This window comes from Paralichthys olivaceus, chromosome 17 (genome assembly GCF_024713975.1).
Source record: "Paralichthys olivaceus isolate ysfri-2021 chromosome 17, ASM2471397v2, whole genome shotgun sequence".
Taxonomy (NCBI): domain Eukaryota; kingdom Metazoa; phylum Chordata; class Actinopteri; order Pleuronectiformes; family Paralichthyidae; genus Paralichthys; species Paralichthys olivaceus.
In genome coordinates this window covers 19,016,399-19,033,810 of record NC_091109.1, presented here as the reverse complement: position 1 = coordinate 19,033,810, position 17,412 = coordinate 19,016,399, and the positions used below count along the sequence as shown (strand labels likewise).

General features: G+C 46.1%; 1 protein-coding gene across 2 annotated transcripts in view; it reads right to left on the bottom strand.

Annotated features, from left to right (window-relative positions):
* rnf152 (ring finger protein 152) overlaps window positions 1–2,428 on the bottom strand; it is a 34,602-nt gene extending 32,174 nt beyond the window's left edge. For both annotated transcript variants that reach the window (XM_069512453.1, XM_069512454.1), the window contains exon 1: window positions 1,978–2,428. The gene's annotated coding sequence lies outside the window, so the exon portion shown is untranslated. The remainder of the gene's footprint in view (window positions 1–1,977) is intronic.
* Window positions 2,429–17,412: the final 14,984 nt, after the last annotated feature.

Below are 17,412 nucleotides of genomic sequence, written 5' to 3'. Positions count from 1 at the left end.
GACAGGCCCGGGAGCAAACTGATCTGGATGTGTGCATTTGGTGGAGTGCTCTTGTTTAAGTGGGTGGTGTTTTATTACCTTTAGTCTCGAGGTTCAGTTTTAAAGACCTCGTTTTGTTGCACAGACCAAGATGAGTTCATGTTAGATCAAATCTGGAGTCGGCTGGCGTCCCTGCGCAGACAAACTGTGCACGCTGCCGTGTAGAGAGAAACTGTGCCTCAGAGCCTCGTCGCTGGTTAATCAGGCCACGATCACATGGTCCCAGAGCTCATGGTGACGTCTTCAAATTCCATGTTTTGTCCAAACAACACAACAAACCCCTCTGAGGTATTTAGTTAACGACGATGTGAAACCAGGGAGAGCAATAAATACCTCACATTTCTGAGGCTGGAACAAGAAAATGTGTTTTTTTTCCATGAGCACAAAACTGAAAAAAACACCAACATTGTCACATGATGGTAGATAACAAGCGGCTTGATGTGAATTCATTTAGTTTAGACTGTGATTTATTTCCATTTAAAGCAGATTACAAGACTCAAACCCACAGAATACACAAGAGATAACTCCCCTGATAACCTGACACTGACATTTTCCTGAAAGAGTCAAAGCCCCTTCTGAGAATATTTGTCCCGCCTCCTGCTGCTCTACAGGCTCCACCCCTCGCCTGAATGTTCCGCAAATGTTCCGGACTCGGACAATCTCAGGACTTTTCAGCCCCTCACCCCCCAGAGTGCACCAACAGGCTCGTGCAACCGCCCTGAGGTGGCTGAAGCAGACAAAGGATATTGACGATGAATGTTTCCTGTGCTGCAGTAAATTGACCTGCTGCAACTGATACTGTCACGATCACGTCAAGGATCACGTGAGGAGATCAGAAGCTGCAGTGTTTTCTCTCGTTTATTGTCATCTCTCGTGACGGCTGTGGCGAAAAATAAGCTGCTTCGTCAACTTTACTTTGGGAACCACGACCGTGTACATCATGATCGGTGCAGGGCACATAAAGAAACCTGCAGAAAATGGTTTTACAGACAGGGAGGAAGCTGAACACGCAGAACAAGAAATCACACTGACACAAACTCTGGTTCCGGCACAGTAATCCTGCAGGCCATTAAAGTTTGCAGAGAATTAAGTCAGACTTGACACATCCTGAACGTTGGAGTGAGTCCAGCTGCAGTAAGTCAGCGAGAGGATTACAGAAAGAAGAAGAAAATACAAATGCAATGGGAAATGAGGCAAGCAGCATTCACCCGAACTTTAAATTTAGATTCAGGGTTCCATTCACCGATCTCCAGTCTGTCGCTGAACAATCCTCCCTCATTTGACCCATTTTTTGAAAGCATGTCACAAAACCCAAGCAGGGGGAACGTGCACGGCCTGAGGCACAGCTGGAGCTCTCTGATCAATTTCTAATTCTGCTTCTTCAAACTGTGGGGAAAGGAAACGAGGCACTTCCATTTCATTTCATCACCTCCCACTCCAGAGGTGCTTAAGAAAAATAGATAAAGACATTAAACCACAAAAAAAAAAAAAACACTGATTATAATGATGAAAGTTGATTTTACTGTTTTTTCTTGTATCTAAATCAATCAGTGCAACAATGGGTGACAATCAACACAAAGGATGTGACACAACAATGTAGATCAGAAAGCAGGGAAGCTTCAGGGGCTCAAAGGTTAAAACCATAAATACAATATGTCCCGTTCCTTAAAATAAAAATGGTTTGAAATTATTTCTTTGCACCAGAATTGAAGCCACAATCCCGGATCTCGGTCGTGCACCAGTGACCGAACACAATGCACGAGCCAAAGTGAGCAGACAAAGCGGAACAGCACTGATGCTTCTCCTCCTGCACGACAAAACAAAGCCTCCTGCAGAAAAACAACTTTGCTGTTTCCTCGCTGCTCCACCACACTCCGTGTAATAAATGGTGATTTTCTGTTTTTAAAGGCAGGATGGGGAGGAGACGGCGTTTCTCACCTTGTTGTTAGTTCCAGTCTGCGGGGCTCAGGGTGCGCGTCTGCGGGGTTTGTGCGGGTGTCTGCTCCGCGCCGCTCCTCCGCGCATTTGAAACGGGGCAGCGGCGATTGCGAAATCGTCGACGCGCGCTGCGCCCCGGAGGAGTGGGCGGCGTGGCTGCTCTGTTTTCTGCCTCCGCTCCAGAGAAAACACGGTGGAACCCTCCCTCCGCCGACGGCCGCTGGCTCAGCCTCCCTCTGGCAGACGAACCGCACCAGAGGGGCGAGAGAATAACCGCGCACGCTGCGGGATTCGGGCTCCAGCTGCGGTCGAGCGAGGTGTTGTTCCAGCCGGCCAGGAGTCACCGCTGCACCGCTGCGCTCCTCTGGCTCCTCTGGCTCCTCTGGATCTGACTGCACTGTGAAAACATGAGGCTCAGACAGTGTCAACCCAGATCTGTCTGGACTCAGAGTCACCGCCTCTTTAAGTTTCAGCTCTTATCTTCATGCTCTATTGTCTCATAGCTTGAGTCACATGCGATTTGTGTTTATGTTCATCATCATATGAATTTAACGTTTCACTTGATTTCAATATACACTTTATTTTGATATGAACATATCTCAGACTTCCTTCCTCATTGTTTTTTTTTTTTTTTACTGTATTCTACATTATATTGTTCTCCACTTATCTTATCTATTGTTTACCATGGTGTCATTACAGAGGAGCACATGTGAACTGCCTCCTGGTTAGTTCTAGGCCAGAATGTTTGCCATCTTGTCCGGTTGCAGCTTTTTTCTGAAACTTGTGAAAGTGATCTGCAGGAATGGAAACGGACTGAAGCTGCACAAAGAGCTGTTCACCTGTTTGTTCAAAGTTCAGTGAAGCTCAGAACGCAGAACTAGAGAATCGCTTCGAACATGTCCATTGCCGCTAACGTGTCACCAAATGTCCTCTACCAGTTCACTTTCGACTCATAACTCAAATTAATACTGTATCATACAAAAACTCCTCAGTGCTGCCCCCTGCCCTTATAGGGGGCAAAGGGCAGAATTCATTATTAGCATCCCACAGTAAAAAAAGGACCCTCACCATAACCGGAATTTAGCATGCACCTTTGAAAGTGAGGGCCAAGCCAATATAAGGGGCCAATGAAAAGAGCAGTGGCGGAGAGCACACGGGGGGGGGGGGGGTCAGTTAGATTATGGATGAGTCAAGTTAGGGCCTTGGACTGTGAATAGAATTGGACGTAGACTCCGGGTGCAGAAAGTGATAATTAATGAATTACTATAATTAAATGTGGAGATCAGAGTATAATTAAAAGTAGCTGCGATTAGGTTTTGTGAGACTTTGCAGGGAATGTTCATGTTTGGGATTAAATAATTAAAGAAGACCCTGCAGGACGCATTTAACAAGATGCTGTATGTATTTGTGTGTGTGTGTGTGTGTGTGTGTGTGTGTGCATGTTTGAACAGTTAGAAGCCACCTGGGCTGCAGGCCCGAGCCTCGCTCCCTCTGGAGTTGTTTGCTGACGGTATCGCTGCAGTGTAAGCAGTCTTTGATATATTTGCTTTAATTATGGAGGATAATGAATTTAAATTTGTGATGTATCAAGGCTCTGAAATGGCAGCTCTCCCCAGGAGGCCGTAAATGTCTGATACCGCTTCAGGCCCCAGTGGGAGTTGTGAAAAATCTTATATACGAGATTGAGTTAATGAAAATAGATAGGCGCCCCGAATGCTAATGTTGATGCTTTTGGCGCCTAAATCTGGCAGCGGCCCAACGGGACCGAGCACCGAGCCGCAGTGGTTCAAATATGTGTGTGTGTGTGTGTGTGTTTGTAAAAGAGACACACACTTCTCCAGGGAGAGTAACGCTAACCTTTGGCTTCCCATTAGATAAATGCCGTACGTTTTGTTCTTCGCTCTTCGACAAATTGTTCTGCAGAAACCAACAAATTGTGCTTCTGAGATCAACGGAGGGGAAAAAGAAACATTCACTTCATTCCGTTCGGAGAGCGGCGAAGCGTCACTCTGCCCCAATCTCTCCCCCTTTGTTTCTCACGAAAGTTACACGAGGCGAGTGTTCTGCTCGCCGCCGCCGACGTCCATATTCGCTCCGTCCGCCCACGTGCAGCCCTGAGCCGCTGGCAATTAATTAATGGGACCACATGCACGGCTCAGCCAGCGTGTCAGACCTGCCAGTCATCAGCGCAGCGTGACAATGATCTGACCGTCACCGGCTTAATTGGCATTCGGATGACATGCTCTCCTCCTCACTGTAGACTGAATAAACACACACACACACACACACACACACATACACACACACACACACACACAGGCAGGATGCAACCTTCAGTCCGCACCCCGCTGGATCAATAACCCTGCAACATCTGACATGCAGCAACAGCTACAGGAGTAAATGCTAAATATTCTCTGGCTCTAACTCGTCCCATGTGAGTAGTTTCTGCTCATAAACCAGATTAACCGTTTGCTCGTTTGCTTTGTGATGTCACAGCGTTGTGACGCGTTCTCTCGGGTGTCGAGTGTTATTGAGACCAGGAGAAATAAATGAGTGGATGTAAGATGGAAGTGGAAGTGGAAATAAAATAATTCTATAGGTGTAAAGTTTTCAGCCTAAAATCAAATAACAACAAGTGACATGAGTAAATCCTCATTGTTCACTAAAACGACACACTTTGTGTATAACTCCGTTAGTTTCCTCTTGTTGTCGACCTCCAGCTGCTCACATGAAAACTGTGAGGAAATATTTTCTGCCACATCTTTTTTTCCTTCTGGTTTCTGTTTTGTTTACGTTCTGCATATTTAACCAGGCAGAGGAGACGGACGTGTGTCAGGGCGGAGGGTTTCTTCCGCCACTGACACTTGATTGGTTGATGGATGAAGGGAAAGCACTCTCCCCTCCCTCCCCACCCTCTCCTCACCCTCCATAACCTCCACAACCTCCACTTCGTTGCTTTGTATGAGTGAGTCATAAAAACACAGAGCACTTACATTCCTGGAAAATCAGGTCATCCGCTGAACTGAGCAAAAGTCCAAGTGGGACGGGGTGGGGGGGGGCGAGGGGTAGGACGGCGGCACACTGTCGACTTCTTCATCACGAAACCTCCACCACCTGGAAACGCTGCCGGCTGGATGTAATTGAGGGGGAGGGGTCTTCGTCTTTGGCTCGATTCAAGGCCTCAGAATTGTGGGACTTCCGTGTTCACGAGCAACGACGGCACAAACTCCCCCAGTGTTTCCGAGGAGTAAATAAAGGTGATTGTTATTTTTCCTCCGTCGGGGATCAGACAACTTCCCCTCCTCCCACCTCGTCTCCCCCCTCCGTCACCACCACTGCCCCCCCTCTACTGTTTCCTCCATTATATACACTGTGTTTCCTGTGCTTCCATGGGAGCTTCTAATTGCCTATTGTGCTCGCTGCTCGGCTGTCTGGGTGATGTGCAGTGACAGGCCGCATCCTCGCCAAAATAAAAACTCTGGAGATTCTCTGGGAGTCTCACATGATTTCTCACCCACACACATCTCTTCCCCCCCCCCCCCCCTCCTCACGCCTGATGTAATGTACAACACGTATGTCAAGTAGAAATGTGATGTGCGTGGAGTGGAAAGCAAGCGTCTAACAGTCTAGTTTAAGACGTGTAGAAAATAATATATTTTTTATACAATGAAAAAATACGATATTGTTTTTTTCTGTATGTTTCATGTTGTGAATGAACATAGAGATTATTCTATTCCATGATTTACATACAGGCACAAGATGTTTACAACATTTCTCACAGGATGAATTCGTTTCCAGAAATTCTAAAAGCGATTGAAACAAACACGGTTTTCACATCCACTTTATGTGTTTACATATCGCAAACAACATCATTGACTCCTCACCCTTCTTCACTTTAATATTCATGTGTTTGCTCATTCACAGGATAAAAAAATGAAGTGGTTTGCAAATTGGGAGAAAGAGAAACCCTGAAATGATCTTAAAGCTTAACAGCTCAGAAATAATGTGATGTGACATCTGCACTGACTGCTGAACACGGCCGTTTACAAGGGACGCTCTAAAATTTAAAAACCAAGGTGATAAAAGTGCGACTAATGAAAATGAAAGTCCTGCTTCACCAGCCGGCTCCTGAGGTCCAGTGGAACTGTAAATACAAATGCACGATCCAGCTCCAGTTTTTGTGACTTTCTTTATTTAAATGCTCAGAAACGTCGGCGGCTTGTTGAATTTGTTCTGCAGGAGGAATCTGGACTCTCGACTTCAATATTTCTTAAATCTTTGTTACAACCTCAATGTCAAGTGCTGCTGATAACATGCGGCGGCAGACAGTTTCCAAAACAACAGCATGAAAACATCTGAGGTCAGCACTGTGGAGAGAGCAACAGCGAACGCGGGGAGACGTCAAAAGGACACGGAGGTAAAGTCAGGCAGCTGCACAGCAAGAAAAAAAAAAAAGAGTAACTGAACAACATCCACGTTTCGCCCTGATTCTCACGTCCAGCAGACTGAAAATGAAGCTCATCCGTTAAATTAGAGCAATCAGTGAACCTCTGGGTGGCTCATCAGCGGCATCAGCTCCGTCCCCCATCTGCTCCCTGCCCCCACTGCAGCACCGCAGGTTGATAGGACCCTGTAGAGCGACATGATCCTGCAGAGCGATAGGAACCTGTAGAGCAGTGGTCGCCAACCCGTCGATCGCAGTAGAACCCTGCAGGTTACTGGGAACCCCACGGAACGATAGGACTTCACAGCCCGATAGAGCTTTGCAGGGCGACATGACCCCACATCCCTTTAGGACCTCACAGGCTGACAGGGGCCTGCAGGCCGGGCACCAGGCTCAGCCTCTGTGATGAGGACATTTACATTTATTAAGCATTTGGCCGATGCTCGAACACCGAGAGTGATTTACAGTGAGCAGGACCTGAGGGCAGAGGCTGACCTTGTGTGAATCACTGCTCCCCTTTGTTTTATGATCTCAGCTGTGGCAGCACAGTCACGTTCTGTGAACGGCGTTATCAGACATCAGGAGAGAAGCTGCAGTTTTCCCACAACATCCTACGTTTTTGTAAACACTCCGTATCTCTGGAATGAACCAATCAACCTTGACGCTGAGCGCTAACGCAGTGGAATGTGTTGCTGAGGCCTAACTAATGAACATGCATATTAGATTGGTGTACTAAGTGCTTCTGTTATTTCCAGGCTCATGAGGTATAAAGTATAAACGCTTGTTAAATAAGCAGGAGAGATAGTCCGACCACCGATCGCAGCTCATTTCACCCGAGTCTGCACAACACAGATGAAAACTTTATCTCCTCGATCGTCAGCCGATAGATGATTTCCACAATATCAGAGAGAACCCATGAAGTAAACCGTCACTGAATCACTTAAATTAAAAATGAAATGACTTTGCATTGACTTTCATTCATCGTGCACAATATTTAACCAAAACTATGACCAATTCATGGCTAACCTTACCCAGGACCTCATTAGAGTCAAGTTTTGGTCCTCACAAAATCTACTGGTCCTGACAAGGCCAGTGTTTGTGCTGGAGAAGGTCCTGAAGAGGAAACACTAATGAGTAAACACACACGCACACACACGCAGTACCACAACAACAGGTTTAACAGTGATAACCTGGCAGCTGCCGACTCCCTTTAACTTACTCTCTAAACACTTCTGTCTAAAAACATTGAAACAAGCTGATGCTGATGAAAATTTAGCCAAACCCCCACGCACGCCTCAACCTCTTTCACCCAATCAAATCCTCCTTTCACTCTCGGCCGGATGAGGAGGAGATAGGAGTTAAGGTGACCTCATTCTGAATGAGGCAGGCGAGGCCGTATAATTGGATACACTCTGACGTGAGATTGAGTTTATACCAGGTTTTAGAGAGAGGCCCTCGCTGACCTGCCTCCGATGGATGTTTGTGAATGAGAGAGAGAAGAAACACTGAGGTTTAAACTGCAGCAGGGCGAGGTAAACGCTCCAGAGGTTGACCTTTGTCTCCTGTGAAGGACGCAGCTCCATCGCTGTTTCTCCATCACCTTTTTTTTTTTTTAGCCATGTTAGCTCTGTGGATGGAAACATAGCGATGCAGCGATGAGTCAAGTTATCGTGAAGTTGATTGACAGAGAATTGTGATAACCAACTAGAAATCTCTCCTGCTGAGACGTTTTGAACGGATGCCTTTTTGACGCCGCGCCGCACAGAGAGACATTTCCTTTAAGAGGAAGGACAGAGAGAGAGTGGACCAATTTCAGAGAGAGAGAGAAACCATGTTGTAAGGTTGTAAGGTTTTATCACCATCCATGGGATTTCATTTTAAAAATTCAGCCTCCTTCAGGCTTCCTTTTAAGGTCAGTAAGTATCTCTAGGGTTTTATTTTGAAAAAACAGGCTCTGTACAGGTTTCCTGGTAACATCCTATTACTATGGGGGGGTGGGGGTTCTTTATTTTTATTTTCAAAATATAGGCTCTTCACAGACTTTCAAATGTGATCAGTCAACTGATAGAATGAGCAATAATTTTAATTCTATATTAATCATTTGGAGCAAAAATATAAATAAATAAATAATTACCAGCTTCTCAATTGTGATTATTTGCCAATTCCTTCAGTTTCTATGACAGTAAACTCAAAATCTTTAGGTTTTTGACTGTTAATCAGACAAAACGAACTAAAGCTGAATATGTTTAGGCTTCTGACATCTTCAGATACTCCAGTGTCCTCCCACGGTTTAAAGACATGCAGGTTGGGTGAGGTTATTTTACCAGGGGGCACGACTTCCCCGATAAACCTCTTTACCTCGCAGTCTGGTAAACATTTCCTGTGTCTGTGTGCAATGGCTTCTCGTCGATCGGCAGGTTTGACCGACCCGAGCGACGGAGACGTGGCAACCAGGAGTGTGGTAGAAAAGCCAGGAAGCGTAAAAGAAAAGAGGAAGTTGTCTTTGCAAAGGAAGGATGGAGGAGAAAGTCAGCGACGCATGCCGAACGCCAGGAGACTCACTGGCTCGACGTGATGGACAACACCAGGAGTTGCACAATTACGCCGGCGACTGTTGGAGTCTTTTAAAAAGCTGTAAATCCTCACAGTTTGTGTGTCTCTCTGCAGCCGGCTGTTCAGTATCTCACTCTGCAGACACACACTTCCAACACGCCTCGGTACATGTCGCCCTCTTTTCTCTTCTTTCGCTCACTTTGTCTCTCTCCGCGTTCTCTCGCCCAAATATCGTCCCTCGCATCTCTCACGTTCCTCCCCCTCCACTCGTCTTCCTCACTCTCTGATCTCTCATTCCGTCTAATTATTTCTCTCCTCTCATGTCTCCCAGGCTGCGGGTGATCAATGGTCTCTCACTGATTTATTTGGCAGTGAGGACGGTGTGAGTTGGACGCCGTATCCGGGGGAGTTGGTGGCGGTTACATGTCGGCAGGCGCCCATGTGCGGGGTATGAAATGAAGCGGCCTCTGAGCACACAGGACGATGTATTAAGGTCTGGAAATGAAGCAGAAATTGAATTTTGAGGCTGGCCGCTTCTCATTTCAGCAGCCTGACCTTCAATTCTCATGCTAAGTGGAGATGGATGAATATATTATATGTTGTGTATACAGAGACGCACATGGCCACACATGCATCCTGGCTGCAGAGGTTTTTAAAAAGCGTCCGGGGGTCTAATGACCTTGTTATGAGACGATCTCCGGGGGAAGATTTCATGCATTTTGAGATAAACCAAACCATGACGGTGAATGTGTGCACTTTCACACCTGGATGGCGCCTCTGTCCATCGGCTCCATCTGCCCCCCCCCCCCCCCCCCCCACTTCTGATCTCCAATTCAGCTCCGTTAATCCATGATGGAGGCGCAGCAGGGCGTCCAGGAATCAGCGGCTGGGTCAGATACTTCCCATCCACGAGGGATTATCAGAGCCTTCCTCGGGAAAGTGGAAAAAAAAACCCTCCATATCTTGTGTTAACAGGCTCAGAAAAAGCAGGCGGGAGATCAAATTCTTTTTGGCTCTGGAGGTTTATTCATCGCACTTGAAGGGATGAGTTGATTTTAGAGGGAAAGCGTTAAATTTACTGAGGTTACCTTCGCTTTAGAGCCGAACATCTGAGATAAATCATCGGTGGGTTACGGTAACACGGATTTAATCAGGCAGTGAAGTGTGAGTGTGTGTCGTGGAAGTATCGATGCTGGCGCCGTCCTTCACAGCGTGGATCCGTCTGTACAGTTCTTCATTAATTCTATCAGACCACACGGCAGAAGCTTCCGCACCATCTGTGCTTCGGTTTCCACGTCTTGGTTGGAAATGTACAACAGGGCTTATCACAGGAGAAGCACAACGAGCGCCGAGCTGAAGGAGGCGTTATGGTGTCTGACAGGACGAGGTTGTTCCCGCTGTAGCTTATCTCTCCAACAGCCACGAGGATTCAGGGTTCGAATTATCGGACACAAACAAAATAGACAATGATTTGGGATTAGGAAAAATCTAAGCTAAGCTAAACTGAGCTGTTTTCCTGAAAATGTCCGGAGGGGCTGTTTGTGAGAACGCACACGTGATAGATTGATTAAAGAATGAGCAGAATGAAAATAGAATTAAAAAGTAAACTGGAAAGCTGTGAAGCTAAAAGAGAGTAGAATAGAATAAGCTCTCGCTGAGACAGCACAGGCTCATATGATCCCACGAAGGTCAGGTACAGTTTAATCAACCTGGAAGCTCAGCAGTCAGATTTTAGAATAAATTCAAAAACACATGGTAAAAAGTAAAAAGTCCCAGAACAAAGGTTCCTCATCGCTGACAAAGAAAGAGCTGTTTTTCTCCCATTTCACCTGAAAAATTACCATTTGAATATAAAGTGAAAACTTCAACCATTATCTCCGTCACATGCAGCATCTCTAAAAGCCTCCGCGAGTCATAATTTAGCTCCATTCATGTGTTTGAATCTCCGGAGAGCAGTGGCTCTTCCTCTTGTATCTCAGCGTAATCATCTGTTAAACCTGCAGCTTCACAGGTGGGTGTGATTCTCCTCTGCAGTTCCCCCACCTCGTCTCCGCACCGTGTTACATAAACAGGATTAGCTCATCTCTCCATCCTGCACGTTATTGTCTGCTCCCCCTCGCTCTCCTGTAATCCTTTTCTGCGAATGAAAAGCTCAGCCTCTGATAGCCACATCTGCTGCGCCTTTCTGGCAATTAGGCCTGCAGAGAGGAACACGGCGTTCCCCCGGCTGCACGTGTTAGCAATCTCCCTCTTCCTGAACGCGGTCGTCGCTGGCTCCCCCCCCCCTGCTGTGTTTGTTTGGGTAAAACGCCCTGCGTACGGGGGACGTCCCTCTGCAGAGGTTTAGGCTGAAAGGCCCCAAATGCTGATTACCTCCGGGTGGAGTCTCAGCGCTGCCAAGAACTCAACCCAGGAAAACGACTCAGCGCTCGGAGATTCACAAATGATTCACGTTGTGGGGACTGAAATCTGTTTACAGGCTCATTATGAGGACTTGTCTTTCATATGAGGACAAAAAAACAACGTAAATGTTGATTGAATTAAGGGACTCTTGGACCTGCAGAGATTAATCGAGTCCAGTTTCGAAAAAACATAATAAAAGTACAAAACGTTTCACGTCATCATTTCTGTTGTTAATGTCTTTAATTCATTAGTTGAGGAAAGAAAAACACGAAACAAAACAAAAGTGATTTACTGACTCGTCCACAAACTCAAGTCAAATCAGATTTATTGTGACGTAATCACGACCAAGGAACAAGACAGACACCAAATCTGTAAAAAAAGAAAAAGTCAGTAAAAGACGTAGAAGAGTTTTAGTGATGAGCAGACTCGGAGCAGGGGTCTCATGCATGTTTTCATGGGCCTGTGACAGCAACAGCAACATCAACCTCTGAGATGCACCATCAGCAGCACCCCCCCCTCCGAACCTGCTCCATTAAACGCTTCTTTTCCCCGAGTGCGTTCTCCCTCCTCTTGTAAAACCTTCCGCTCTGGGTTCACCGCCGCTCTGCAACTTCTACACCCGCAGGTCGTTTGTCAAAGTTAAAGTGGCGGAGCGGCCGGTCCTGAGTCTGCAGAGCTGATCTATCTGCCGTCACCTCGCCGGCGGAGGAAGCTGCAGCAGGTCGCACTGAGGCTCTGAGCGGGTGATGGAGCTGTTTTACAGCAGCAGCCAACAAGTGGATAAGCATCGAACGCCTGGAGACCTCACACACCATCTTCCTCTTCACACCACACTGGCTCTATGTCGGTGCTGCGGCCGACAGGATGTTACTGTTCTGATGCTCTCTGGTGCGAGAGGCCACGGCTCCTCCAGCTACGAGCTGCATGATAGCGTGAATCATCCCAACGAGCAGGGCGGGAAAAAAAATACGCACCCTTGACATTTACTTGTGGAGCTCGTGAGCAGCCGAGCGCCGCCCGCTTTCCGGTTTGACCTTCTCGATAAACACTCGTCATGAATGTTTTTTAAATATGTGGTGTCTTTCTCTTTGTTCATCATTTGCTCATTTCAAACAGTGGAGAAGGTTGATTTCACGACCACATGACGTGTGGCTTCAAAACTAGAAGTTGTGTAGAGAGACCGTCGTGAATATCTTGCACTTTTCCGTGTTTTAAATCAGACAGTGTGCTGTTTGAAACCACTTGATATTATCATCAAGTGGAAAAGAGTCGGTTCACAGATCAGTTTCATTTGCTGGTTTTTTCTCTCAGTGGAATTCACAAAATCAAAATGAGAACAGAGTGAAATGGTCTGAAAATGTTGGAAAACAAAATGCCAACCTGAATTCATGTGGCCAGAAATATATGGACAAACTGTAAAGCTGCTTTCAGGCCTGAACTGAGCTCAGGATATTCTCAGGATAAAACCTCCTGAGGGGCTGAGTGAGAAAACGCAAACATCTCAGTCAGCTGCTGCAAGTTTTTCCCGCAAACCCCAAGAAAAACACCAACGTGAGAATCCAACAGGAAAATGTCGGACGTGGTCCGTGTTGTGTGGCGGCGATGACACGGTCAAGGTCGTGTTTCCACGTCCTCCAGCTACATTTCCTCCAGCTCGCTGCTGCCAGGAGCCGAGCGCGACCTTCAGTGTGTTTTTGCTTGAGTTAGTGCGTACACCTGAGTGACGGAGGCCCCGGTGGAAATCAAACCTCCAACCCCGCTGATGTCGGTGCCACTGAACCACACAGGACCACGACTCCGCTGACCACACACCTCACAGAGACACACACACACGTGTTCATGAGAACATACACATTCCTGTTGAAGCTGCAGAGAACTACAGATCCAGCAGCCTCACAGACGTGCTGTTGCTGTGTCAGGTGACCAGCGGACACCAAAAGTCTGCGTGGTCCGCCGAGTGACTGATGCCGCCCTCGCACCTCTCAGTCCGGAGTGGCCAGCCGCAGCCGGCCCCTAATTGGGCGTCCAGATGACAGAAGGGATTCTTCGACCGAGCATCCATCATGTCCTCCAGAGAGCAGACGGTGGTGTCAGGACGCCGGCGGTGTTTGTCTCCGGCTGGAGGGGGGGGTGAGGGTCTGATGATGTCGACAGGTTTTACGCGGTGGTGCGACCGGTTCTGACGGTGTAGGAGCGTTAATGAAGGAAAGAATGACGCACACAAGCACCCAAAGAAATGTAAACTCAAACTGTCTCCTCCTATCTACGTGTTATTTCTGTCTCATTCGTGGTTCCACCAGCGCACATCTGGACGCCGTCATCACGTCCAACTGGTTTTATGCTCCACGACAGACACGCATGTAAACAGCTGGAAACCTCTGGCTGCAGATGTCTCCAGGACGCATTTTGCCGTGAGGACAAACTCAAGGTGAAAACAATAAACTCTCTCTGTTATTTTCTTCTTCCTATATATTTGTAATGGTCTGAGAGAGGAGCAGAGAGCCCTCCTCAGAGTAATCTGTCGTTCTGATTCCATTTACTCGTCTCCGAGACGTCGGCGGATGATGAGCATTTTAAAAACACTTGAACCGTGAAACTTGCTCCGCTGTTCTCCAGGAAAACCCACGTGACAGAGTCACTCCAAACAGTAAAGGAGGCAGAATGGATGCTCCTGAACTCCCACAGCTTTTATAGACATCTCAAGCAGCTGCTCACAAACACACACTCACACACAAACACACACTCACACACACACTCACAGTATAGACTCACTATACACAGAATGTTTTTTCTTTTGTTCATTTGGAAACTCACTCAAACGCAGCTTGACACATGAGCATAAAATCGGAAAACGGTTCAATCACAGTTCACAGACATATTGAAATGCACACGGAAACTTGAAATCTGGAATTAAGCGTCGACCCTGAGGTGAACCGACGCCTCCAAATCTCTCTAATTGTCAGGTTGCGTTCGGTCTCATCCATTCCGTCTGCCGCGGCGTCCTTGGGCAAGATCCTGGATCCGAACGACTGCGTTGACAGAGTTTGATGATGAATGTGTGTGAAGGATAAAAAAAATGAGCTGTAAATTCATCGACACCAGAAAAGAGCTGCACAAATACAAACCATTTGATGTTTGGGGACATAGCTTGGAAAATGTGTTTTTCATACTTGACCTTTGACCTTTGACGGATCAGCTCCGAATTTGTTTCCACGGAGTTTGGTGGAAATCCATTCGTGCGTTTCTAATCATTTTGTAAACACACGTGCAGAGAGTGGCAGAAATAAAACCCTGCGTCCAGATGTTTCTTTGTTGATACACATGCTCATGAAACTTTGTCTGACTAGTCTGCATTTGTGTAAACACGATGCTTTACAGTCTATTTTACTTTAAATTATCACAATTTCCAAATTGAACATCAGCTGTATTGAAGAAGACTTGAAACTATAGAGATTGAGACAAACTCCGACGTTATAAAGTGAGAAGTAGAGTCGTCTGTAGAAACCACCAGAGGAGTTACCGAGATAACGTTAATTATCGTTAAAGTATCATAATCGCAGCCGCGTTCCAATTCTTTTGTCGACTTGTTTCCCGGAAATAAGAAACACAAGAACAATCCTACGTCAAATTAAAATCTTTGTGTGTTTTCAGTGAAACCGACTCTCTACAAGTTCATGAACGTGGTTCGTCTCACAGCGGAAGAATCCCTGAAATAAGAAATGTTGTTACCGGAGAGGATTTCTTCATCTTTCTATCCTTACAAGGATGTTCTCGAGTTCATGCACCGGAACACATCGACTGGCTCCCGGAGGTCGAGGAGAAATCATCTCCGCGCCGCGTTTCTTATACCCACACAGGCCCCAGACTGTTTATGTCCCTCGGCGTGAAATATGTGTGCCTCCTTCGGCTTTATGTGACACACGCAGCGCATCAGACATCCTCTCGCTGTAAATCCACCTGGGAGCCAATCACTTCCAAGCCTCGCACACTTACTCATAATGCCGGCGTCATGAAGATGGAACGGCGGCGTGGAGACCGTCCAAACGCAGTCTGTCCATCTCGGGCCCTGAAACTGACGAATCAGAGGGGAAATCATGTGTTGCACTCAACCGCCGCGACCTCCGTCCCCTCTGACCTCCCTGCAAAGAACCTCCGCTCCCCATTCGCCAGAAATCGTTCTTTCAAAGCTGCAAACGCTTTTGACTCGTCCTCGTAACTGTGTGGGAGCAAAACAAAGCAGATCGTAGTCTGACCTGCTGCGAGACTCGAGAGAAGATCACATGTCGAGGCAAGACTTCTCTCACGTGAAGCAACCGTCGGGAAACATGCGATTAATTACGTCCCCTGCAGCCAGGAACGCTATCACTGCTGCACGTGTCATTAAATGTCTCATGCAGGACGTCACCAGTGGAATTGGTTTCCTTCCTGTTCTCTGAGGCCTGGAGAACCCTGCAGGAACTCTAATGGTCCAACAGGACTCATTATTTATTCAGCGTGCAGTTTGTCCTTCCCCTCGGGCTGTGACATTACGTGTTATTGGTCAATAATGGAGTTCACAGCTTGACACTGGTCTAATAATGTCGGATCTGTCCATTAATTCAACGCAGTGTTGGAAACACGGCAGTTTCAGAGTGTTTTCATGATTTCGCTGACACGTTCAGGAACAAGACACTTTAAACATCTACCAATGTTGACATTCAGGAAACTCCAGGTTTCGTGTTCATCTCCTGTTGATTCCTTTTTGTTCCTTTTTTGTCAATTTTCACTCCGACAAAATGAAGAACTACTTTTGCAAAGTCATTAAAATTAAAAAGTTAAATCCTTCATTTACCAAACGGTTCAGACCGTTCAGCGTTTCTGCAGAAGCCTCTTCAGCGGCTGTGATGGTTTCAAGTCTCCAGCAGATTAGTTCTGCACACCTGGATTTCAGCAGTTTATCCCGTCGAGTGAGTGTTGACTTAAATATGAGAAGAAAGGATTCGATGCGAGTGAAGCAGCCTATTTACTTTAATTTTGTACTTTTAATCTGTGTAGAAAATTTGAATTTAAATGAATTGAACTTATTTAACAGTGAGGCATCAGACACTTCATTCACTTCACTTAAATCTGATCACAACGACTGGAATCATTTATTTTAGATAAAACTACTAAACAAACTAAATTATTAATAAACTTAAATGTTTAGAGACCAGATTCTGGCCCAATTTAACTGCTGAGGCTGATGGATATTATTGAAATTAATCCTAGTTCAGTGTTTTCATTAAAAATCAAGTCAAATTAACGAATGGTTGTTCAGTATGACCTGAATTTTAAAGTTTGGGTAAGAAGAAGAATAAGTGAATGTGTCACTAATGTCAACCACATGGTGGCGCTACAGTGATGGTCGTGGGGTCACCACAGCCGATGGATCTCATGTCAATACTTTCTATTGCTGTTGAGATATTAAAGACAAACCACAACTTTCTACTGGAGGATGTCGTTTCCATTTTTTTCAGGTTTTAGTATAATTTGAATTTTGTGCTCCAAGAGTCACTCTTCAAGCTACAGGCCACTGTGTTATCAAAAGGTCACAGGTTTGATTCCCTGGCAGCCACAGGGAGACCCCCGGTGACTCGGCTGTGTAATGATAAACACACACCTGAAAGTAATTCCAGATAAGACTCAGTCGGAGAAAGGTCTGATGCAAACACTCGATCGCTGTGTGTTTCACAACCTGTTTAAACCAGAACTGATTTAAATGGTTTGTTAAAATAAGTTGGAGCAGAATCCACCAGAGGAAACAAATTCCTCATCTCAATAATATTCTAAATTCTCCATTAATATTAAATTTAATGTTTCACTTCTATAATTTAAACATTTACGAATAGTTCCATCATTTTGAAAAGAATAAAAAGTGTGAGTTTGACATTTATCGCCTGATGATTTGTACTTTATGTAGAAATGGTTCTATCTTGTGGACGACCTCGGTTACTACAGCTTCACCGGGAGGAACAGCAGCAAATTATATCTTTTTGAATCCAGACAAAAACAAAAAG